Source organism: Zalophus californianus, chromosome 13 (genome assembly GCF_009762305.2).
Source record: "Zalophus californianus isolate mZalCal1 chromosome 13, mZalCal1.pri.v2, whole genome shotgun sequence".
Taxonomy (NCBI): Eukaryota; Metazoa; Chordata; class Mammalia; order Carnivora; family Otariidae; genus Zalophus; species Zalophus californianus.
In genome coordinates, this window is record NC_045607.1 from 59,207,747 (window position 1) to 59,233,527 (window position 25,781).

The following is a 25,781-nucleotide window of genomic DNA, read 5'->3' on the forward strand; positions in this document are numbered from 1 at the left end:
CCTGCCCTCCTTAATGCCTATCACCCAATTACCCCATCCCCCCAGCCCACCACTCCAGCAACCCTGTTTGTTTCTTTTTTTCCTTTCTTTTTTTAACTATTTTATTTATTTGACAGAAAGAGACACAGCGAGAGAGGGAACACAAGCAGGGGGAGTGGGAGAGGGAGAAACAGGCTTCCCGCTGAGCAGGGAGCCCGATGCAGGGCTCAATCCCAGGACCCTGGGATCATGACCTGAGCTGAAGGCAGACGCTTAATGACTGAACCACCCAGGTGCCGCACTCAGTTTGTTTCTTATAAGCGTACCCCCATGTTTATTGTATGTCAACCTCAGGTGGATGAAATACACTTCATTAAAATTTGACCAACTTTGGCCAAATATTAAAATTTTATAAATGTTTTAAAAAATGTTATGGGGTGCTTGGTGGCTCAGTCGTTAAGCGTCTGCCTTCGGCTCAGGTCATGATCCCAGGGTCCTGGGATCGAGCCCCGCATCGGGCTCCCTGCTCTGTGGGAAGTCTGCTTCTCCCTCTCCCACTCCCCCTGCTTGTGTTCCCTGTCTCGCTGTGCCTCTCTATGTCAAATAAATAAAATATTAATTAAAATCTATAAAAAATAAAATAAAATGTTATAAACCAGTGTGCCTGGGTGGCTCGGTCAGTTAAGCATCGGCCTTCAGTTCAGGCCATAATCCTGGGGTCCTGGGATGGAGTCCTGTGTCGGGCACCCTCCTCAGCGAGGAGTCTTCTCCCTCTCTCCCTCCTCTTTGTTTGTGCTCTTTCTCTCTCTGTCAAATAAATAAACAAACTCTTAAAAAAATAAATAAAAAACAAAATAAAATGTTATAAACCACATGGAGCCTACCAAGTAGCTATTTAGTCTTTATTTTTCCCTCACCACCTTTAACTGTTTTTCCTATTATATAAAATTAATATTCTATTTTGTGTCTGTGGAGTTAAAATAAACATCTCTTACTGCCCCTTATGAAATAACTATTTTTTTACACATTATTCTTTTTTTTATGGCATGGCTTTTCAGAAGAGAAAGTATTGTCAGGTACTAGTCTTCTGTATATTGACATATTCTTAAAAGAATAAAAGGGAAAAAATCATTAGAAAAATTGTAACTTCATGGTTTATTTGTACTTGGTGTTATGAATTTCTGCTAATGATAAATTACATACATTGCTCAGATTTAATGTTTGCTACTTTATTTGATCTCCTTTGGAGCTTTGATCTTTCCCAGGTCTTTGACCTTTTGTGATACAATTATTTTATCTTCTTTTCTCTTATACACCTTATTAGGTGTCCCAAGTCCTTTTTACCTGATATTGTTTCAGTCTCTTTTTTCTTTTTTTTGAAAAAAGATTTTATTTATTTATTTGACAGGGAGAGACACAGCGAGAGAGGGAACACAAGCAGGGGGAGTGGGAGAGGGAGAAGCAGGCTTGCTGACCAGCAGAGAGCCTGATGCAGGGCTCAATCCCAGGATGCTGGGACCATGACCTTAGCCGAAGGCAGATGCTTAAGGACTGAGCCACCCAGGCGCCCCTCAGTCTCTTTTTTCTATTTTTTGTTTGTTTGTTATGTTTTCTGGATTCTTATTTAACTCTTTCCTTTCTTTACAAAATTTATGTGTTTAGGAGAGAAAACGTAAGGTAAATTGACAGAGTAAACTAAATGTATCAATTAAATTTTGGACAGTAAAGGTTTTAACTCTTCTTTACTAAGTTGAAATTATTCCTAGATATGTATATTTAGTTGTAAATGCTTACTTGCCATCATCTTTAGTTCTTTACCCATGATACAGAAAAAACACAACCCACTAGGTTCAACTTGAGAGCAGCCTATCATGTTAGTCATTATTCATCAACAGCATAATTTCAAATCTCATAGGCAAATTTGGACTTGAACCTGGCACTTAACAAATAAACATTTTAAGCTTGGGAAGTGGTATTCTCTACCACCTAATCATTTACTACTGCTAGTGTCATCATTATACAGTAGTGTTTGTGCTTGTTTTTCAAATGAAATATTTTATAACACTTATTTTAGTAAAATATGGAGAAAATAGAAAATTTATGATTAAAAATATAAAGTTAATAAAAATTAGTATTAAGATAGGAACTAGAATTATTGCTCAAATGTTAGTGGTTTTGAAATACCCCTCTTATTGCTACTCCCAGCCAGGGATTTTGCTATGCTTTTGTGCCTCCTACATTCTATTGTGTTTCTCACATTCTCTTCCAGAAATTTCAAGTTTATATTACAAATTGTCATTACGTATGTCATTACGTATGTCATACATAGTAACTTATTTTATCCCTGCTGCCTGTATAACCTCACACCATTATATACAAATCTAATGATGGCAAAACTCCTGAGGTTCTTTTCTTTTCAATTTTAATGCAGTGTAGTTAATATACAGTGTTATATTCGTTTCAGGGTACAATATAGTGATTCAACAATTCCATTTATTACTCAGTGCTTATCGAGATTAGTATGCTTTTAATCCCCTTCATATATTTCACCAATCCCCCTCTCCCCACTGGTAATCATCTGTTTGTTCTTTATAGTTAAGAGTCTGTTTTCTGGTTTCTCTCTCTCTCTCTCTCTTTAAACTCCTGAAGTTCTTGATCTTTTATCAATGATGGTGATCCTTTTTAAACCAAGAATGTAATTGTTAAATGCATGCAAATGTATCAATAAATTTCACAGTAATTTTAACTTGCATGATAGTAGATTATAGTAGGTATGCAAGATATAAATTACATAAACTATTTTTCTAGATTTGTTAATCTATGTGGGTAGATACATTGTAATCATCTTCTATCTTCTTGATATATGGTACACTGCAATCAATAAATACTTGTCTGGAATTTGATGAAATAATACAATAGAAAATATAATTAGGGGGATAGATAAATGTAATGATTCTAGAAAACATAGGCTTAAGCAATTGGTTTCATTCATATTACCGATAATGAAATAAGGAGGAGTAATATGTGCTCAATGTATTTGGAGTGAAAAAGAACTAAGACAATGAGTAATTATATAATTCAGCAAAATGGTGACATTGGAATAATTTGGCAGCTATAAAGAAAGTTTTGGAGTGTGTTGGCTTCATTTATGTCATTACCTACCTGAAGCTCTGTTAAAACAACTTTAACATTTTTTGAAATAATTTTATATCAATAGAAAAGTTGCAAAAAGTGGTAGAAAGAGTATGTATATATATATATATATATATATATATATATATATATATATATATATATATACCCATCATCCAGCTTCTCCTAGTGTTAATACATGACATAGTCATAATTTTTTTGTACATTGTGTGGTGAACACTGGTACAATAATATTGAATAATCTATAGCCCTTATTGAAATTTCACCAGTTTTTCCAAATATATTTTTCCTGTTCCAGAATCCAAACTGGGATCCCAAATTGCATTTAGTTGTTATTTTCTTAGTATCTTCTAATCTATGACACTTGTTTAAGTCTTTCTTTGTCTTTCATGACCTTGAAACATTTGATGAGTACTGCTCAGTTGCTCTGAAGAATGCCTCTCAGTCTGGGTTTATGTGATATTTTTTGCATGATTAGATTGAAGTTATGCATTTTTGGCAATATCACAGAAGTGACGTATTCTTGTCAGTGTTTCGTATCAGGGGGTTCATGATATATTTTATCTCTCAGGATATCCTTTTTTTAAAGATTTTATTTATTTATTTGACAGAGAGTTAGAGAGAGAGCACAAGCAGGCAGAGCAACAGCAGAGGGAGAGGGAGAAGTAGGCTCTCCACTGAACAGGGAGCCCGATGTGGGACTCAATCCCAGGACCCTGGGATCATGACCTGAGCCGAAGGCAGATGCTTAACCAACTGAGTCACCCAGGTGCCCCTCTCTCAGGATATATTTGATTAAGGTAATATGTTTTGGATCTTTCCACTGTAAATTTACCATTCTTCCCTTTGTAATTAATAACTATATTTGGAGAGATACTCTGAGATTATGTAAACATCCTGCTTCACCCAATTACATCCTTTGGTGAATTTTGCCTGAAGCAATTATTAGTGTGGTGTTTGCCTAATGGTAATTTTGTATTTGTCTTATTATTTCTCTATTATTTCATAATAAGCTTTTTGTAACTTAATTATTACGTGCTATTAGTAGGTAAACAGAAACAACAGAAATATGCTCTTTCTTATTTTTGTTCTGACTTATTAATTTGGATTTTTTGCATTACTTCCAAAGACCCTAACTAGATTAGAGTTCCTTTTCCAAAACATGTTTTTAGCTAAATTTTGCTGACACAAAGAGTTATGTTCACCCAAACCCTGCCCATACCATTACATATATGTAATATATATAGTATATATAATATAGATACACACATTATGTATATACATATATACCATTTATATGTATGCATATGTGTATATGTGTATATCTACATATATGTGCGTATATTTGTATATGTATATAACCATAAATGTGTGTATATACATGTGTGTGTGTATATATATATATATATATATATATATATAATGCTAGTAATACATGTGGGCATACAGAATGACATTGAAATTTTCTTCAGATTTTAAGCTAGCACAACTCCATTAGAGAACCAGTGCTTTGTAATTGCTTTGATGAGTCAGTATGGTTTCTGTTTTGTCATTGATCTGCTAATTAAAACTTCTTAAAATAAGGGGTGTCTGGGTACCTCAGTTCATTAAGCCTCTGACTTTTGATTTTGGCTCAGGTCATGATCTCAGGGTCGTGAGATAGAGCCCTGCATCGGACATGGAGCCTGCTTAAGATTCTCTCTCTTGGGCGCCTGGGTGGCTCAGTCAGTGAAGAGTCTGCCTTTGGCTCAGATCATGATCCCAGGGTCCTGGGATTGAGTCCCATGTCAGGCTCCCTGCTCAGCGGGGAGTCTGCTTCTCTTTCCCTCCCCTGGCTTGTTCTCTCTCTCTTAAATAAATAAATAAAATTAAAAAAAAAGATTCTCTCTCTCCCTCTCTCTCATGCTCTCTCTCTTAAAAAAAATCTTAAAATAAGAAAACATGCCCAACATCACTAATCCCCAGGGAAATGCAAATCAAAACCACCATGAGAATCATCACCTCATACATCAGAATGACTAAAATCAAAAACACAAGAAACAACAAATTTTGGCAAGGATGCAGAGAAAATGAACCCTCCTGTACTGTTGGTGAGAATGCAAACTGGCACAGCCAACATGGAAAACAGTATGGAGGATCCTCAAAAACTTAAAAATATAACTACCACATGATCCAGTAATTCCAATACTGGGTACTTACTCAAAGAATATGAAAACACTACTTCAAAAAGATAATATGCACCCTATGTTTATTGCAGCATTATTTACAATAGCCAAATTATGGAAGCAATCCTAATGTCCATAATAGATGAATGGATAAAGAAGAGGTGGTATATATATATATATATGAACACACATATATATGAATACATATAATGGAAATTATATATACAAAATTATATATATATAGTGGAAATTATATATATAATACACATACTAATATTCCTTTATATATTATATATGAGCATCTTTTTGTGGTGACATTTCATACATATATATAATGGACTGTTACTGAGCCATAAAAAAAGTGAAATCTTGCCATTTGCAACATGATGGATCTAGAGAGTATAACGCTAAGTGAAATTCGTCAGAGAAAGACAAATGCCATTTGATTTCACTCATATGTGGAATTTAACAAACAAAACAAATGAACAAAGACAAAAAGAGACAAACCAAGAAATGGACTCTTAACGATAGAGAATAGACAGAAGGTTACCAGAGGGGAGGTGGGTAGGGGGATGGGTAAAATAGGTGATGGGGATGAAGAGTACACTTATCATAATGAGCACTGAGTAATGTATAGTATTGTTGAATCACTATATTGTATACCTGAAACTAATATAGCACTGTATGTTAACTCTACTGGAATTAAAAAAAAGAAAACAAAAAACAAAAACATCCCAAGTAAGATCGTAAAAACAAGAGAAGTGTCATGATACTTTAATAATGATAAAGTGTCTGACTTGAGAGCTCCGTTGTGAATGTTCACTATAGGTTCGGAAGGAAATTTGTAAAAGAGGAACAAAGCAAACAGTACAATGGTTTGTAATTCTAGAATGTGAGATTAGAAGTTAAAAAATTGTTTTTCCTTAAATATAAATTGTGAATACTATGGTTGAAAATTTACTAATGCCAAAAAAAATCACAAAAAGTTTGTGAGTTTAAATGAAAATTATGTCCTTACATTTTTCCCCCAGTATACCCTTTAAAATTTTTCTACAGTATATTCTTTAATTTCTAAGTATCTTTTTGATATGAGTGCTTCAGAGTTGGCAAGAATATTTTTTAGATATGTTAGTTTCTTGCTCTGCACAGCTATTCTTAGAATATGACCCTTAAACTAAAATGCATTATGTGTCAAAGAATAAGAAATTTTACTTTTAGACATATGAACAGCAAATATGGCTTTGATTACCTTATAGGAAACCTTTTGCACACTCTAAAGCTTTCTGTGAATCTGTCTGATGACATATTAATTCAAATTACATTGTCTTATTTTGTGACTTCTGTAGTTATTCAACGCTATCACAAACTCACCAAGAATTTCCCCCCACTCTGCTTAAAATCACTAATGGATTTGCAGCTAACCTCTGGCTTCAGTTGCTGTCAGTTGCCTTTGGTATCAATTGTGTATGCATTGAGCTGATAAGTACTGTGGCTCATTTTACTCTTGAGCAAACCAAGCTTAAGGAAAAAAAAGGAAGCAGGGACAAAAAATAGATGAATAATTACTTTAGCTTGGGATGAAGGTGGTGAAAAATAACTTAATCGCTTCCTAATTTTGGGGCAAGATATAATGAAATGAGACTTTAGAGGGGTGGAAGGTGAGAGGAGGACCTTAGAACAAAAGGTAGAGGGGGAAACAAGGGGTAGGGCATGGCTTTCTTCTGCTCTCAATTATAGCTTCCTTAGACTCCCTCAAACTCTATTTTATTCTATATTATCAGCTTGATAAAATTATAATTAAAAAGTACATCTTGGTTTAACTATGGATTTCTTCCCACATCAGTGGCTATTCCTCAATATTCCCAGTATCATCATTTCATCTTACATTTGAATTTCTTAGTTCACCAAGAAGAACAGTGTACCCTAGCGTATAAAACATTACTTGTCGTGACTCAGTAGACTAACAAAGCTTTTGTTGAAAGGAGAAGTTTAATAAAAAGATTCTGCTCTTCTAGTTCAAATTATTAGTTCAGATATTATGCAAGAGATGAACTGGCAATTTCTAATTGCATTGTACAATATGCTTACTTAAGAAACCAAAATATGTATAAAATGTATATTTCCTGTAATGGGCAAGAAAATAGCATTTAATAATATAACATATCAACAGAATCTGAAACAAACAATCTTGTTATTAGAAATAACTTTTAAGAATTGTTATTTCATAGAAGAATGCTTTCAGTATTGTTCCTTTTATTTTAAAATAATGATAATCATCTGTGATAACCTAGGAAGAACTGAAACAAAATGGTTAAATATAAATTTAAAGGCGTAATAATAAATTTCATGGCAATTTGGTTATTTACCTTCATGTATTTAAATTACACGATGTCATATTTATTGCTTGTCTACTCAGATATCTCGAACCAAATACAATTTAAGTCTGTCAACAGATATTTATAAATTCCTTACCAGAAGATTAGCATTAAACTAGGCAAGTTCAGAGGAAGCAGATGCACTAACTGCAAAAGAATAAAATGGACCTTAATTTTCAGGATTTCTGAGTACTCAATATTGCATTTTGATTTCAAATTGAGAATTATTTTTTAAACAATGCAGTCTTATGAGAATAGCTCAGAAGCCCTGATAGAATAGTGCAATTAAGGAAGTAAGACTCCTGAAGCAATCTTTCCTGTCCTTTCATCATACACATGAATAACTCAGAGCTATTTATGCTTATTGCAGTTATTCGTATATGGCAGGATGTACTGGGCAAGTAGTTCTGAACGGAGGGGTCCAGTTTTAGTTTTGCTACTAATTACCTGTGTAAGCCTGAACAAGTTCCTCAACTTCTCAAGTTCTCAACTTCTCTCAGCCCAGGTTCTATCATCTCTTAAATGAAATGTTTAGAAAAATTGTTTCCATTTGCTTCAATTAATAAATTTGTAACTTACCTCAATTTTGAAAGGTCCATGTTTTTTAATAATCTTTGAAAGATGCAAACAAATGTGCTCCTTCAATGGCCTATTGATCTGAACAATCACAGCAGTGGCTTGAGGGATTAGGAATTTTTAGAAGATGTTATCTACATTTTCAATTATACCTTCAATGATGGCTTTAAGATATATGTACAACAGTACATCTTATGACATCCGGCATGTGTTTACTGTTTACTGTTCACACATACACAGGCACTGTGATGGAGAAGTGCAGGATATTACGAAAATTTCTAGAGAACGAATCCAAGCAACCACTGGGGTCAGGGAATACGTCTGGAGAAAGATATCTGAGTTGAGATCTGACAAAGATTAGAAGTTAGCCGAGAGACAATAAGGGGAAGTAGTGTCTTAGTAAAAGGGGATGGTCCTTTTGAGAAATCTAAAAGTTCAGTAAGGTTGAACTTCAGCTTTGTAAGTTTTAACCTATTTCAGTGAAAGGAAACTAACACTTGTTAAACACATACTGTGCTTTTTAGGCAGGATGTTCGATGTTTTAGACTTGTGTTAACGGGGATGATATTTGTCACTGCATAGCCAGGGGAGCCTCATGTTAACGCTTCAACTACACAACTACTTGATCATCGTCAGTTTTGATCTAATTGATTTAATCTTCTTACAATCTCACCATTGCTTTTTACTGATGAATCACATCTAGCCTGTACTTCTGCCCTTGGAATACCTTCTTTATCCAAGCTTTTCTAGCATCTTCCTTCTATTATGGAGATGGCATTTTAGATAATGTCTCCTGTACAAACCCCGTTTGACTATTTGTGTTGAACAATATTTGGGGTTTTCTTTTTTTTTCCCCCAATAGTGCTCTAATTCTCTTTGTAGATAGGTACAACTTATGAATTTCATTTATTGCAATACATTTTACAAAGAAGAGTAAAACTTTAAAGTTACTGTAAAATATTGACATGTTTCTAAAATTATATATTTATCTTTGGGAGATATATTTATTCTTTGACAACTATGAAACTAGCTGTGTGTGTGTGTGTGTGTGTGTAAACACAAATGTGTGTGTTTGAATGTGTGTTGGGGATATATTAGACAAAAGTGGTACCAGAAGTTCATGGGTTTTTTTTCTCCTCCCAAATAAGAATTCTAAATATAAAATAAATCAATTTTGATCATCTCATTTTATAGATGATCTGAAACTCAGAGATAAGAATGTATCTAGTTTTCCTACTTTCAGTTCCAGGGGTCTTAATATAATACAGGATAGCCATGAGAGCATGTCTGTTTCACAATGTGAGCTTGTATATGGCAAGGTGTGTATTTATAAAACTACTCGGTGGTGCCCAAACTATGCTCACATGGATGCTCAATTTAAAAAGTATTTTTAGAGGATGACTGGAAAATTGATTCTCTGAATTTATGCCTTTCAACCCAGAGGATAGGAGAAAGTACGTACTGACTATTTGGAAAATGTGTGTGTAAAATTAGCTGGCTATTATCTAGTTAAAAAATAAGCTCTGCTGTCTGGTGTGCTATGAAGTGGAAGTGAGTGGTTGTTGGAAAGAACGTATAAATGGTGCTTTATGAGGCTATATTGATCTTTTTTTGTTTTCAAATTAAGGTTTTGAAAAGAAGTAATTTTAAAGATAAGGAAAAGTTTAGTGAAAGTCACCATCTCTAACATGTTATGGCTCATTAGGTTATTAAACAAGCATGTTCAGTTTTCTGTTGTGAAGTAACGGGGTAGACTATATTTTGGATATCTTTTTGTATGCACAAATTTTCTATACATTAATTCAATAAATGTTTACTGAGTGACCATTATGTGTCAGGCATTGTGCTAAGTGTTAGGAAAGAGAAATTAAAAAAAATAAATAAAAGTCCCTTCTGTTTGGAAAATGACTGGTGTTTTAAAACAGGTACGCCCTGAAAGCAACAATTACAGTCCAGGTTTATGATACAGGAATGCAAGACATATGAGATATACACCATTTAGGGACATACAACTAAGCCCACGGGAAGGATGAAAAGGGGGATGGGGTAAGCTGAGCTCTGAAGGACTTAGCCTGAGCTAGGAGCTTCGCCAGGAGGAGAAATAAGAAAAGAGTATTTGAAGAGCAAGGAATAGCATACAAAAAACACAGAAGTGAGAGTGGACATGGCATACTCAGGGAGCAGCAAAAAACAAGTTGTTTTGTTGTTGTTGTTGTTTGTTTGTTTGTTTGTTTTCCAGGAGCCGAAGGGTGATATGGGTTAATGGTGGGAGAAGAGACTGCTGAACAAGACAGGAATTATTTACTTCCTGAAATACCAAACCAAGATGTTTACTTATTATCTGGAGTGATGGGGAATCTCTTTTAGGGTGTTAGTGGGAAAAGGACCTAAACAGAATTTTCTCTTTGGATAATAACCCACAATTGAATGGAAGATGAATTGGATGAGGATAAAATCTTTTAGACAAGGAGATTAATTAATAATTTGCAGCTTCTGGATGCTACCTAAAATTTCCAATTACCACTCTTCTTCCTTAAAGAAAGTTTAGGTATAGAACTATAAATACTCAAACATGAGTGAATCCTTAGATTGCAATTCTAATTATTGCCTTCCACAATGAAGAAAGTGAGGTCAGACAGGTTAAATGACTTGCCCAAAGCCAGAGGGTTTCTGACAAAACTGGAATTTAGGACCCTGATCTCCTCTTTCTTAAAAATCATGGACTAAAATTCACAAGGAACCAGCCCTTCAGCTTCATAGAAATATTTTAGCTAAAGTATTAAGGATGATGTGTCTGTGTTAGCAGTACCATAAAACAAGTGACCTTCATGGACAAAACTCTGTGGTTAAAATTAAAAAGACAAAGGAAAATGAGATCTGCTTATTAATGTAATTAGTTGATGTTCCTGTGGGGTGACAGATCCATAAATGCCAGCTATAGACCGATGATAATGGAACATTCAGATCTCCAAACTGGTGCTCAAGTCCTGCTCTCAGAAATAATGAGGGACCTGCTTCCTCTATCCTGCCTCCTTGCAAGGTGCTAATGCTATGTTCCGAATAATGATGGGCCATACTAGCATAACACCAGTGCTGTTGCTGGACATTAATTCCACTATTTGTTTTCTATTGCTATAGGGTCTGAGTTTTTGAAAACTGGGCATTTATCGGGGAACCTGGGTGTCTCAGTCGGTTAAGCAACTACCTTTGGCTCAAGTCATGATCCCAGGGTCCTGGGATCGAGAATCACATGGGGCTCCCTGCTCAGCGGGGAGCCTGCTTCTCCCTCTCCCTCTGCTTGCTGCTCTGCCTACTTGTGTTCTCTCTCTCTGTCAAATAAATAAATAAAATCTTAAAAAAAAAGAAAACTGGGCATTTATGAAGTGCTATCATGAATAGGACAAGGAAAGAATATCATGATTAACCCTTCTTGAGGATTGCCAGATTCACAACATGTTCATACAACTCAAAGTATGTTAAGGGTATAACACACTAGAAACTTTTTATTTATTTATTTTAAAATAATCCCCCTCAAGACCTCTATCAGAGTGCCTAAATCACATTTAAAAGTGTAATTTGGCACCCAGTTTGTTACCAGCTGCTTCCAACTGAATATGTCAGCGCCCAAACAGAACTAGTTATACGTATAGAGACAGAACACCTTACAGGACCATATATTCATCTGGGTGGGTAGCCTTTGTTGGCTGTTAAACTTGAGAGTATCCACTGGGATTATTCAGACAATCATCAACCCACAGTGAGGATGTGAATTGCCCAAGAATACAGGTTGATAAATGATAGAACTGGTGCCCGAATCCTACAACCCTTACCCCAAGATATCTCACATCCACTGTGTCAAAAGGAATTTGCACTCTGGCCAATATACTATTGTTTAAGTACTGAAATAATTCTTAAAGGGGTCTAATTTCCTGAAATACATATAGGTATCAATATTGTCCCAGCTTCAAAGATTCTAAATTTTGGAAATAGAATTTTATAAAAAGTTTTCTGGGAAGGTGAAACGAAAGTCAACCTTCAGGTGTTTCAGTGATCCCTGAGAGCTAAGCAGCACATGGTGATTGAAGGTACCTAGCTGTGGGGTACCTAGCTTAGGGAATGCCCCTAAGTATTGGCAACACATGACATTCAGAGCACCATGGCCCAGAGAGAGCCGGCCTTAATGTATATGTGCAGACGTTGCCAATTTACCTAGGTGGGTCCAGTCCATCTCTCATGTTTGCAGAATAAGTAGGATAGATTAACACAGTGCGTCTCTGGAATAAAACATTGGTTTTGTTTGTTAAGGAGATACATGGCGATGGTAGAAAGAAAATTAGAAAATACAGAAAATTATACAGAAGAAAATTACCACTTAGAGATAACCACCAAGAGTATTTTCATATATATTTCCCATGTTTTTCTGTGTACATACTACACCAAACAGACGCTACACATGTCTGTGCACAGGTTCATAGGAATAATTGAATGGTGGCATGTTCCAGGCACCCTGGTGACAATCTTGCTTCAATAGGGTGAATTGGCATTTATGACCATGTGCCATTTACAGTGCTTTCTTCATTTCTGAAAATATGAACTTACTAAACTCTCACTTGGTAATAATGGTACAACAAAGTTTAGACTGTTTGAATAAAATAATGTAGGTACATTATAACAAGGGGATAAAGTATAAAATTAAAAAAAATTTCATGTCTCATGTCATACTTTGTGATACCTCTGTTAGGGCACAACAACAACAAAAAAGACTACCTCTTGACCCTCCAAATGAGAAAGGAAAGTTTTAATTGGATGTCATCAGTTTCAGTTATTTTGGATATAAAAGAGGAGGCAGGTCACTTGAAAACTGAAGCAGTTACCAGGTTGTACTAACAGATTATAACTGTGGAAACCTCTTTCTCCCTGCTCCTCCTGAGATGATGGAGGACTCCGCTGAGATACCCTCATGAGTCATGTCTGCTTCTTGGAATTCTGAGTGTTTTATTAATTTATAAAGACAACTCTTCATATGTGGGGAGGGAGAGAGAAAAGAAGTTAGCAGAGTAAAGAGAATTCCTGTTTGTGGGGAGGGTTAATTTAGTTTTACACAATGGAATCCTATTGTATCCTCATCTGGTCACCTAAAACTATAAAATTCACTTTATATTCTCATGCCATTAAATTGTCTTCGAAAATATGGTTACAAAACAAAGCACAATAGTTCCTTATCTGAGGGAGAAACTCAGTTTCTCTAATCTGTTAGAAAATATATAGCTTGCTTCCTTTTACAAAGAAGAGTTAGTATAAATAGTGGTGAAGTGGATTATCAATTCATAAATGTTTGCCAGCGTCTGTTGATGTGTGCTTATGAGAGATTCCCAAGACAGAAATAACTGGGTGAACGGGAGCAAATATTTTTAAGACTTTGATACCTGCTGGCAAATTGCTTTCCAATTCATACTACCACCAGCAATGAATGAAGATGGCAATTTCATCACACCTACTCATTACTAACAAAATAACACAAAAGGCTTGCTTTACAAAAAAGGTATTATTTACTTTTTGCAGACAAATACCCTCAAATACAGATATAGGCCAAGTTGTTCTCAGTAATTAGAGTCTTTGTGATAGACTGTTTCTTTAGTTGAGGACAGGATCACTTTGAAAATACATTTAAAGAGCAAGAAGCTGTGTCCATGGATAGACAACCCTTTGTATCCTAGGAACATCAAAAGAGTATTATTTATGCAAGAAGCCCATGAAAGAGAAAGACAAATATTACATGGGAAATGGGAGGACCCGGAGGATAAAATTTACCTCTTGCCACATTTTGGAGTAGAGGTATACTCTAACTCTAAAAAGTACAAATTCTATCGTTTTTTTAGGGCTGTCATAACAGAGGACCACAGACTGGGCTTATACAACAGTTTTTTTGTTTGTTTGTTTGTTTGTTTCCTCATGATTCTGGAGGCTAGATGTCCAAGATCAAGGTGTCTGCAGCGTTACCTTTATCTGAGTGCTTTTTTCCTCAGCTTGTAGATGGCCATCTTTTCTCTGAGTCTGCACATGGTCTTGCCTCTGAGGTTCTCTGTGCCCTAATCTATTCTTATAAGGATACCAGTCAGCAATGGATTAGGGTCCACCCTAATGGACTCATTTTAATCTAATTACCTTTTTTGGGGGGGAGTTAAAAATCTAATTACCTTTTTAAACACATTCTTTCCAAATATCATCACATTCAGAGTTAGTGGAGGCTAGGATTTTTCTTTCTTTCTCTTTCTTTCTTTCTTTCTTTCTTTCTTTCTTTCTTTCTTTCTTTCTTTCTTTCTTTCTTTCTTTCTTTTTTAAATTGTTTATTTATTCGAGAGAGAGAGAGAGAGAGAGAGAGCACGACTGGGAGAAGTGCACGGAGAGAATCTCAAATAGACTCCCCACTGAGAGTGGAGCCGGATGCAGGGCTCAAAAATCATGACCCATGAAATCATGACCTGAGCCAAAACCAAGAGTCAGATGCTTAATAGACCAAACCATCCAAGTACCCCTAGGATTTCAACATAAGAATTTTGAGGACACACAGTTCAGCCCATAATACCAATATATTAAAATTTCTGGTTTGCCCTAATAAAATATTATGCACAGTATACTTTTCTTGATGGTAATCCCTTTATTCACTAATTATTATGGAAGCATTACCATTTTTTATGAGAGAAAAATATGTTACACACTGGGATCATTCTGAATTTGAATTATGTCTACAAGCACACCTGGTTTGCTAACAAGTAGATACAAAGAAATTAGATTTAGTAATAACTGTATTTGATCTCTTAAGTTCAGTTTGCATACCATATATAGCATCTTTCATTGAAATATAACATATCTATATTGGATTTGTTCCTGAAATTGGATCATACATCAGTAAGGACATAAAAGTTTTAAGATAGGTTGAAAAGGTAAGTCATTTTAACTACTTGCTATATATCTGGAAATTATATAAACTATATAAACAAATCAATTGGATACTAATAAATAGTTTAATAAAGGGAGAAATAACAGAAACTCAACCAATTCTAAAACATTCATATTGGGCAGAAGGGGCATTAATCGTTGTGCTGGTGATTTACTTTGGAGTAAAATAGTGATTCTGCTTTAGTGAAGTGGTATTGACGTAAATCTCTTGAAAAACACCTCTTACTGTGCTTAAAATGTAAGAAAAATGTGTAGGTCTGCAGCATTGCATTACTATGTTCATATGACCATTTCTAAGTTTCCTCTAAATATGGACCTTTTTTTTGGTTTTGACATTTTGAAAATTTTATTTATTTTCATTACAAGTGTAGTCTTTAATCCCCATCATCTATTTCACCCATTCCCTCCCGCTCCATTCACCTCCCATTGGTAACCACCAGTTTGTTCTCTATAGTTGAGTCTGTTTCTTGGTTTATCACTCTCTTTTTCCTTTGCTCATTTATTTTATTTCTTAAATTCCACATATGAGTCAGATCATATGGTATTTGTCTTTTCTGACTGACTTATTTTGCTTAGCATTATACTCTCTAGCTCTATCCATGTTGTTGCAAATGGGAAGATTTCATTTTTTATGGCTGAATAATATTCCATTCCACTTTTTTATATATTTATATACACACCACTTCTTCCTTATCCATTTATCTATTGATGGCCACTTGGGCTGCTTCCATAGTTTGACTATTGTAAATAATGCTGCAATAAACATAGGAATGCATGTATCTCTTTAAATTAGTATTTTTATGTTCTTTGGGTAGATAACCAGTAGTGTGATTACTGGGTGGTAGAGTAGTTCTATTTTTAATTATTTTTGTGGAATACTGTTTTCCAGAGTGGCTTCATTGGTTTGCATTTCCACCAACACTGCAAGAAGTTTCCATTTTCTTCACATCCTCTCCAACACATGTTGTTTCTAGTGTTGCTAATTTTAGCCATTCTGACAGGTGTGAGGTGATAACTCATTGTAGTTTTGATTTGCATTTTCTTGATGATAGGTGATGTTGAGCATCTTTCCATGTGTTTGTTGGTCATCTGGATGTCTTCTTTGGAGAAATGTCTGTTCATGTCTTCTCCCTATTTTAATAAGATTATCTGTTTTTGGGGTGTTGAGTTGTATCAGTTTTCTTTTAAAGATTTTATTTATTTATTTGACAGAGAGAGAGACACACAGTGAGAGAGGGAACACAAGCATGGGGAATGGGAGAGGGAGAAGCAGGTTTCCCACGGAGCAGAGAGCCTGATGCAGGGCTTGATCCCAGGACCCTGGGATCATGACCCGAGCCGAAGGCAGATGCTTAATGACTGAGCCACCCAGGTGCCCCATTGTATCAGTTTTTTACATATTTTGGATACTAACCCCTTATCAGATATGTCATTTGCAAATATCTTCTCCCCTTCAGTAGGTTGTTTTGAGTTTTATTGGTTGTTTCCTTTGCTGTGCAGAAACTTCTTATTTTGATGTAGTCCCAATAGTTTATTTTTCCTTTCACTTCCTTTGCCTCAGGAGACATATCTAGAAAAATGTTGCTAATAGCCTATGTCAGAGAAATTATTGCCTGTGCTCTCTTCAAGGATGTTCACAGCTTCAGATCTCACATTTTTAGTCTTTAATCCATTTTGAATTTATTTTTGTGTATGGTGTAAGAAAATGGTCCAGTTTCATTGTTTTGCATGTAGCTGTCCAGTTGCCCCAACATCATTTGTTAAAAAGACTGTTTTTGTGCTATTGAATATTCATTCCTTCTTTGTCTAAGATCAATTGACCATATAAGCATGGGTTTATTTCTGGGTTTTCTATTCTTTCTATTCTATTCTGTTCTATTCTATTCTATTCTATTCTATTCTATTCTATTATTCTATTATTTTATTCTATATTATTATTTTTATTTTTCTATTCTATTCTATCAACCCATGTATCTGTTTTTATGCCAGTACCATACTGCTTTCATTACTAATGCTTTGTAATATAACTTAAAGTCTGGAATTGTGATACCTCCAGTTTTGTTTTTCTTTTTCAAGATTGCTTTGGCTATCCAAGGACTTTTGTGGTTCCATACAAATTTTAGGATTATTTCTTTTAGTTCTGTGAAAAATACTGTTGGTATTTTGAGAGGGATTGCATTAAATCTGTAGATTGTTTTGCGTAGAATAGACATTTTAACAATATTTGTTCTCTGAATGTCTTTCCATTTCTTTGTGTCATCTTCAATTTTTTCATTAGTGTTTTATAGTTGTCAGAGTACAGGTCTTTCATCTCTTTGGTTAAGTTTGTTCCCAGGTATGTTATTATGCTGGGTGCAATTGCAAATGGGATTGCTTTGTTGATTTCTCTTTCCGCTGCTTCATTATTAGTGTATAGAAATGCAACAGATTTCTGTACATTGATTTCATATCCTACGACATCATTGAATTCATTTATCAGTTCTAGAAAGGGTTTTTGTTTTTGTTTTTGTGTGTGTGTGTGTTTTTTTTTGGGGGGGGAGTCCTTAGGGTTTTCTACATACACTATCATGTCATTTGTAAATCATGGAAGTTTTACTTCTTTACCAGTTTGGATGCCTTTTATTCCTTTTTCTTGTCTGATTGCTGTGGTGAAGACTTCCTGTACTATGTTGAATAAAAGTGGTGAGAGTGAACATCCTTGTCTGTTCCTGGCCTTGGGGGAAAAGCTCTCAGTTTTTCACTGTTGAATATGCTGTTGGCTGTGGGTTTTTCACATAAGGAATTTATTATGTTGAGATATGTTCCTTCTAGACCTACTTTGCAGAGTTTGTTTTTTTCAATCATGAATGAATAGTGTACTTTGTCAAATGTTTTTTCTGCAACTATTGAAATGATCATACGGTTTTTACCCTTTCTCTTCTTGATGTGATGTATCATGTTGATTGTTTTGCAAATATTGACTGTTCTGGTATCATGGGAATAAATCCCACTTGATTCTGGTGTATGATATTGTTAATGTATTGTTGGATTCAGTTTGCTAATATTCTGCTGAGGATTTTTGCAACTATATTCATGAGAGATACTAGCCTGTAATCCTCTTTTTTGGTGGTGTCTTTATCTGGTTTTGGTATTGGGGTGATACTGGCCTTATAGAATGAATTTGAAAATTTCCTTCCTGTTCTATTTTTTGAAGAACAGCTTGAAAAGAATAGGTATTAACTTTTCTTTAAATGTTTGGTAGAATTGCCTATGAAGTTGTCTGGTCCTGGACTTTTGTTTTCTGGGAGTTTTTGATTACTGATTCAATTCTATTGCTGATAATTCATCGGTTCAAATTTTCTATTTCTTCTTGCTTTAGTTTTAGTAAGTTACATGTTTCTAGAAATTTATCCATTTCTTCTAAATTGTCCAATTTTTGGCATATTGTTTTGCATAATATTCTACTATAATTGTTTGTATTTCTGTAGTGTTGTTTGTTATTTCTTATCTTTCATTAGTGCTTTTGTTTATTTGGGTCCTCTTTCTCTCTCTTTTTTTTTTTTCTTGATGAGTCTGGCTAAAGGTTTATCAATTTTGTTGATCTTTCCAAAGAACCAGCTCCTGGTTTCATTGATCTATTCTACTCATTTTTATTTTGTTTTGTTGTGTTGTTGTTGTTGTTTAATTCCTATAGCATTTATTTCTGCTCTAATCTTTATTAGTTCTTTCCTTTTGCTGGGTTAGATTTTGTTCTTCTTTTTCTAGGTCCTTTAGGTGTAAGGTTAGGTTGTGTATTTAATATTTGTCTTGCTTCAGGGCACCTGGGTGGCTCAGTCGGTTAGGCGGCTGCCTTTGGCTCAGGTCATGATTCTAGGGTCCTGGGATTGAGCCCCACGTCTGGCTCCCAGCTCAGTGGAGAGTCTGCTTCTCCCTTTCCCTCTTCCTGCCACTCTGCCTACTTGTGCTCTCTCTCTATCTCTCTGTCAAATAAATAAATAAAATCTTTAAAAAAAACAAAAGATTTGTCTTGCTTTTTGAAATAAGTCTGTATTACTATAATCTTCCCTGGTAGAACTGCTTTGCTACATCCAAAAGATTTTCGACCATTGTGTTTTCATTTTCATTTTTTTCCATGTAATTTTTTATTTCTTCTTTGATTTCTTGGTTGACTTATTTATAGTTTGGTAGCATGTTATATAATCTTCCATGTATTTGTGGTCTTTACAGATTTTTTTTCTTTTGATTGCTTTCTAGTTTCATAGTGTTTGGTCAGAAAAGATGCATAGTATGACTTTGATCTTTTTGAATTTGTTGAGACTTGTTTGGGGGCCTAATATCTGCTCTGTTCTGGGGATTGTCCCATATGCACTTGAAAAAAATGTGTACTCTGCTGTTTTAGGGTGTAATGTTCTGAAAATGTCTGTTAAACCCCTCTGAATGGACCTTTCTTTTGAATCACAATAATAGCAACATAAAACTCCCCAGCCTTTCCTTCCTTGTTTCCTCAATATGTTGCTTTTAGCTGTAGAAATTCATCTGTAATTGATGAAACATTTTAAGGATTTCCCCCACCCCCAGAGTTTTGGCCTTTTTATGAAACTGAAACATGACATGATTTTTAGGTTGTGAATCCCACTAAATTAATATCAAAGAAACATTATACTTTACAGATTGAATACTCTGAGCAACATGATAGTAATGAAGTATTCTCAAATGAGCAAAATGAGAACAGTGTGAAGTTACATATTAGTTTATATTAAATAGTAATAATTATCCTGTTTCAAACATTAGTTTTAATTCATGTTGCTGTGTATATTGTATCTTTATGTTAATAATCAATAGGAATATATCTTAGTTTTGCTTAAAGTAGTTGTTATTTTGGTGTAAAGTAAAAATAAAATAAAAATGTTAAACCACCTTATTTTCCTTAAGAATGATTTTGGTTAACTATTGAATTATGATGAATTATCAAATTTCTAATAATGATAAGGTAAATAACCCCTCTCTTTAAATTATTTCAGATGGCATAATGTCTGAATGTTTGAAATTAATGTTTTTGTAAAAGAATGAAATCAAATAATTCACTAAGATATTTTCTGATGTTGAATAACATCAGAATGGTATTTCATTCTGTTCAAGTTCAAGATGGTGATGACAAGTATCAGATCAGTCTGGGTTTTTTACATGGCTACATTAAGTGCTAGATCAGCAATGTTTAAATAGATTACTTGCAACTAAGATATCCTTTGTCAAGAACCTTGATCAAGGTTAGTTGTCTTTTTCCTGGAAGATTCGCTCTATGTAAATGGTGTGATCTCATGATTTGGGAGAGTTTGTGAAGCACTGAGGTAGGAGTCTCCACCTCTGCTAAGATAGTGTTTCTCAACATCTGCACATGATTGATATTTTGGGCTGCATGAATCCTTTTTGTGGGGGGCTGTCTTGTGAATTATTGGACGTTTAGCAGCATCCATGGCCTCTACCCACTAGATGCTAGTAGCATCTAGTAGCATTCCACCCCCAGCTGTGACAACCACAAATGGCTCCAGAAGTTGTTATATATCCCTGGTCATAGGGAGGGGAGGAGGAAATTACCTTTGGTAGAAAAACCCCGTGTTAAAACAGTAAAATGATGTGGATAGGTCACCACTTCTCCTTCAGTTCCACCACCAGATCTATAAAAATAGGTTCTGATCAAAACATGCTTTACCAAATATATTGTCTACCTTTCAGGTTTGGCATTTAGTACTTCCCTTATTAAGGCTATGGTTGTGCTTTTCTTCTTCACTTTGCTATTATGTTCATTTTCTCTTATCAAGTCTTTTATTCCCCCTTCTAATTCTACCCTACTCAGTTAAACCAACCTTTAAAAATTGTGTTCCCTCCCTTTCCTCCTGCAACTTATTCCTATTTATAGGAGCGCATGTTCTGATCAGAAAAATCATAGCAAACAAACTTAATCCAATTTTTTAAAGCCCTGACTATTCCTAATGGCCAGAGACATGGAGATTTTAGTAGCTGAAGATGGTCTGCTTTGTGAGTCCAACTCTGACTTTGTTGATAACATGTCTCTCTGTGATAAATTTATCATAGCCTGGCAGTAACGCTGTATTTCCAGTTTTGTACTTTCTCTTCACCACATACTTCTGCTCCCATGGATATTAGATAATTGGATTCTTACTTGACCCGTAGAAAACTTAAAGTGCCTCCCTGTCATTTAAGAAGATTTTCTGTTCCTCTAGTCATGCCAGACCACAAGTAAAACACAGAACATAGAATTACAACAGTTAATTAACCATTTAAAATGCCTTACTGAAACAAAATGCCGGTTTTTACTTTGGTTTCTTTTATGATTCTTTCATGAATAAAGTTTGCCATCCATAGTTATGTTTCTCAGTTATTTCTTGTAATTATAATTGTGCAAATATAATTATATTAAAATGTAAGAAATACAAATGGAGATTTTCACACTTGAGAGATGATTAATAGACTAGAAATATCAACTGACATATTTTTAAATATCCAAATTATTTAATACTTTTTGAAGAATTTTTACTTTCAAATGTTTTGTAGCTTTTAATAGTGAACATTTATTGGCTACTTACTATGTCCTAGGAAGGGTTTCTAAGCAATTTATTTGTATTAACTCATTTCATCTTTACAATAACTTCAATATAAGGAAAAACAATGAGGCTCAGAGAGGGTTGTGTAAATTGTCTAAAGTCCAGTGTAGCTAATAATCTAGGGGCCAAGTTTCAAATCCAAGAAATGTGAGATTCTAGGTTTGGCCATAGAATAAAGAAGATGGCTTAAAATCCGTGTGTGTGTGTGTGTGTGTGTGTGTGTGTGTGTGTGTATGCACATGCATGCATCATGCATGTGTGTGCCTGAATTTGTGCACATGTCTACTGTGCTTGAATAATGGCTAAGGGAACATTTTGGGTGACCCAAAGATTTGGTTCCCTTATATTATCCAAGGACTCCTGAGACATAACAATGAGAATCCCTTAATTATAATTGACAGTTTGGATTTGGTTTACTTGGTTATCCACTCAGGTGCCTTCTAGAGCTAAAATTCTTTGGGTCTCTGAACTTTAAATATGAAAGAAAAACATACTTTTATTTTGACTTTATGGATGTTATTTATTTTTATTTTTTAAATTTATTCATGATACAACTTTTATTCCAGCATACTGGTAGAAATCACAAAGGAAGTTTATTTCTTCTGATTTCTTCTCCCATATCTGGAAATTTCAAGCAGATAGAATGCCAAAAATTATGAACAAAATGAATGGTTCTTTGATTTTACATTTAATTTAAGTTCTTGTAAACAACACTGTCACATTTTCAATGAGAGTTCTTAGATTTAGATCTGTGCTTTTATGTGGGTTGGGTGTCCACATATGTGGAAATGTGGCACTGTGTCTAATAGAATAATAAAATAGAAGGAAATGATGGAAATATTGGTCTTAAACAGCAATACATGATTCTGTTTCCTCTCTTGATTTTTAAAGTGCTCAAGTTCATCTGAACATATTTAAATCTATTATCTGCACATACGTTCTAGTTTCACTGCCTGAAAATTTGAAACATTATTACTATAAAATGATTCTCTTAACTTTAACTGATTTCCATTGCCATTTCTTGATGAACAAATATTATAGGACTTTTGTTGTAAAACCTGTTTAACCTGTTTCCTCATCTTCTTATTTGGAACATAATAATTCACTTAGCATTTTTGAAAAGTGTTGTCTGAGTTTTTGCCTGAAATTGACTTTTGTGTTTCAGGAACTTAATCTGCCTTCATGTTTCTTTCTAGGAAAAAAACTGTTATTTTAAGATATAAAAAAATAGAGTTCCTTTAGAGATTCAGATTGAGAAGTATATCAGAATATTTATACCTTGTCCTTTTCTTCTTAATGAACTAAAGCAAAAAAAAAGATAAAAACAGAATATTTTTTGAAGTTAATGGGCAGATACTAATATTGAGCAATGGTTGAGGTTTAAACCATGTTTTTTTTTTTAATTGTATGTATTGGTATTTCTCAATCTGTTTTTTATACTAAGTATATACAATTAATGAGAATATATATATATTTTTTTACAATAGGTTCCTGTCCTGAGACCACAGCAGGATGTGCCTTGGACAAAGGTATATTTAAAATATATTTTCAAAATTCTCCATAAAGTATAAAAATACAAATGTTATAATAGTAAAAAATATTATAAAAATTATATTAGTGTAATGTGCTTATATAAATAGAAGTATAGTACATGTTCCTGTATATGATAAACACTCTTTCATCTGATAAAACATGATAGTAGTGAGAAAACATTAGAATCAAAAATCTGATCACTAAATACATATCATTTCCTGATCACAGAAACCCTTAATTCATACAACATATATTCAAAGAACTGTTATCACTAATGCCCTTGACAGTAAAACAATGGAACTATTCTATGTTTGATGGAAGTTGTTTAACACAGTCTTTAATGACTCTGGTGATTAAATTATTCAAGGTAGGATATAAGCAAGTTAACTATCAGTTAAGAACTACCTAGGAATATCTAGGTTTTGGGGGACCAGATAGTGAAATTCGTTGTTTAAAATTGCAAGACAATTTCAGAAGAAGATGCAAACAGCAACATAAATAGAGCTCAGTAAGAAGTATATAAATGTACTATGGGAAAGATAAGGGTGCTCTGCTATTTAAAAAAAATGTGGACAAAGAACATTATAAATATCATGAATCGTAATAACCTTGAATCCTGAGAGGGAGCTGAAAAGAAAAGGTATACATTGACTAAAAAGTATATAGTGGGAGCTCCAGGAGTAAAGACAAAACGATCTAAGATTCTTAGGTACTGTAAGGGAGGAAGATGAAAGAAGGAATGGGAAATGGATCCCACATACAGAAGCTATGAAAATCAGCCCTTCTCTATGGAGGAGGTAGCAAGAAAAAATTGCTTAAAGTAGCACATAAGGAATGTGAGTTCTGGGATAAGGTACTGAAAGTAGGTTTGTCATTTCTTGGGAGGTATTTAAATAATGAATGGTGTTACAAATGTTTTCTTATAGTTTCTCTAAAACTTCTCTAGATCATTTACCCTATTTTGAGTCTTTCCACCATATATTGAACTGGGTGAGGCAGTTCTTTTATTTTTCTGTGTGATAAAGTAATTTCATATTTAAAGGAAAGTTGAAAGTTGGTTTATGGTTATAAAAAATGTGTGTATATATATATGATATCATTAATAATAATTGATAACCTATTTTATGCAAACAATACTTGGGGAAATACACTTATATACTAATATTTATATTTTAAATTTGGCTCAAAACATACTGTATGTGTTCTGCCATGTTACTTCCCTATGAAAAAATAAACTTCTATAAGCATATCCATATACATATATGAATAATTGAGATTTAAAAATTGAAACATACTTCTAGGGTTTTTTCTTTTGTGGAGTATGACTCTTGACTCTATTTTTCATATTTTTTTTATCTTAGTCACTTTCAGTCTCCATTCAGAGACTGGTGTGACTTTAGAATATCCATGTAAAATATGCCAGCCAATGTGCTCTGCCAGACACAGAATGAATGGCTCCAGGCACAAATCTCTGTTGTGTCAAAGCTTTGGCATGACATTTGGCAGGGAACTAAATCAAACACAGCACAATGCAAATAATCATGGTTTCTCATAGATATGCAGCCTCAACTTCAAGCCTGCTGTTAGTCATTACTACTCTTGCCCCTGATATTCTAGGGAACATTTCTGGTAATAAACTGAAAACTATGGTATTTCCTGGTGCTTTCATAGTGCAAAGAAATGGGAAGATGGTGGCTTTGAAATTGAACCTTCTTATCTTTGAAGTGTGGCTCTGCCACTTACTACTGTGAAATCCTGGGCAGGCTATTTCAGATATAAAATTAATTTACTAATACTTATCACAGGGATTGCATGGGTATTAAAATGATACAATTGTCCCAAAGCACTCTTTTACCTGTTATATAATTAAATTTTATTTTACTTCTTCCTATTTTTATAATGGGTTGAATTTTGTGTTAGATTTCTTAATCATCTCAATCATATTGTGAATGCAAGAGGAATGACTCTAATATACATTTTTAAGTTTCAGGGTGTGTAAGCATGTGCAATATTTGTCTTCATCTTTGGGTAGACACTCTTTCTGGTGAAGGAAGAGTTGTTGCTAATTTCTTGATCTTTTTGTATATTTGCTTCCTTTTTTAAGAGTTGCATGTGATACAAGGGCCTTTATGTTGCATAAGAGTGTCTGAGTCTCCTTCATTTAATTTTAGGCTTTGTTAGTGTGCTCAAAGATGGAAAAACACATTGTAAAATGTAGATGGCTTAGCAAAACTATACCTCCATAGCATACTCACACTATCTTAGTTTAGTTCAGTAGCTCAGTTCAACTTCCTTAATGAGAAGTTATTACATGTTATATGCACTATGCTAAGTGCTAAAAATGCGAAGAAGAAAGAGCTGTGTTCTCTGCCTGACAAGGGCATTGCAATCTTAGAAGAGAGAAGATATGTAAACACATCATTTAATTAATTGATTAA

General features: G+C 34.3%; 1 long non-coding RNA gene across 1 annotated transcript in view; it reads left to right on the forward strand.

The window, feature by feature from the left end:
* The window catches only part of LOC113934743, a 281,624-nt gene extending 258,284 nt beyond the window's left edge, over window positions 1-23,340 (forward strand). Inside the window, exon 3 of the long non-coding RNA XR_003523781.2 lies at window positions 23,298-23,340. This is a non-coding gene — a long non-coding RNA (uncharacterized LOC113934743). The remainder of the gene's footprint in view (window positions 1-23,297) is intronic.
* Window positions 23,341-25,781: the final 2,441 nt, after the last annotated feature.